This window comes from Sesamum indicum, linkage group LG1, assembly GCF_000512975.1.
Source record: "Sesamum indicum cultivar Zhongzhi No. 13 linkage group LG1, S_indicum_v1.0, whole genome shotgun sequence".
Classification (NCBI taxonomy): Eukaryota; Viridiplantae; Streptophyta; class Magnoliopsida; order Lamiales; family Pedaliaceae; genus Sesamum; species Sesamum indicum.
This window is the reverse complement of record NC_026145.1, coordinates 6,254,888-6,256,391: the sequence shown is the minus strand read 5'-3', so window position 1 is coordinate 6,256,391 and position 1,504 is coordinate 6,254,888. Positions and strand designations below refer to the sequence as shown.

General features: G+C 24.1%; 1 non-coding gene across 1 annotated transcript; it reads left to right on the top strand.

The window, feature by feature from the left end:
- Positions 1,139-1,210, top strand: TRNAG-UCC. The gene has a single exon. It is a non-coding gene; the product is annotated as a tRNA-Gly (tRNA).

Sequence of the window (1,504 nt, the reverse complement as noted above, 5' to 3'; positions counted from 1 at the left end):
AGTTAATATTATTGATTTACCACGACTTTTAATCCGTGGTCATCTATAGTGTAGTGGAAACTTTTTTTTTTTTTATAGTGTATTTATACAACATATATTTTTACATATATAGAAAATATGTAAAAAATATTTATACTTATATATAATACATAAACTTAATATTTTTATAAATTAGAATAATGATATAAATAGTTTATAAATATTTTAAAGTTTATTCCAAAAATTTAATATTTTAATACCCAAAAAAAAATGCACATATATTTAAATAAAAAGTATATTAACCTTTCAACTCATATTTATAAAATTATGATAATATTATTTTTTTAAAAAACTATTTATTTAATAATTTAAAAATATTAACTGAATCTACAGGCCATTGGATCCACCCGACGAGTAGCGAATTTTGACAAACTCGTCCCAGACTTGCCCTATTACCATCCCAAAGCATACAATCATTACCATCGCATACAATGTCATGTGACCAACTGCAGCAGGAAAGTGCAAAAATATTGGACTATTTGGGATGGTATCTTTGTATGTCGGTGCTATATATATATATATTAGTGATAAAATATTAAATAAAAATTTAAAATTATAATAATATAGATAGTAAATAATAAATAATTTTAATTTTATCATAGTATAATTATTTTTTTACAGCTTATCACAATGTAATTATTAACCAAAAATATTGTTTTTAAATTATCGTTATAGATAATAGTTATATATTTATATTAACATACAAATAGAACGGCAATTATATTTGTTGCTACGGCATTGTCACTATATATGTGCTGTTAATTATTAATAGTGACAATTTTATATCTCATTTTTGCGACTAATTATTTTTAATGATAACTTCTATTACAAATATTGACACTATTAAGACTATGAAAGTAATAAGAATCGTAAATGAAAATTCCATAATTTAAGATTTAAATTAAAAAAGTCTTAGCTAATTGATCGATAACACCCACATTAATAGTATTGGTCAATGTTCATAGTAATTATTGATTAATTATAAATATTTGATATTAATAATTTATAAATATTAATTATTGATAATTGAAATTTATGATATAATTGTAATGGATTAACCTCGAAAATAAACATAATAGATATTCTGATTGCACAATCAGCGTTTGTAGTCCAACGGTTAGGATAATTGCCTTCCAAGCAATAGACCCGGGTTCGACTCCCGGCAAACGCATTCATTTTATTTCTTTTTCTGATAATTATTCATTAATCTTAGAGCATTTAACTAATCTTGGTTAATCATAAACCTAAAAGTCATTTAACTTCTTCATTTATTATTTTTATTTCATAGAAAATTTTAATCCGGATCGAGCCTGGTCAAATCTAAACCAATTATACAGCATGTGATAGGATACGATTTTAGGAGAGTGAACTATCGCATAACAAGAGAATTAATTGACGATTCGATCAGATCTGATTCAAATAAAAGATTTCCATAACCGAAAAACGTGAATACACATAGAGCGTC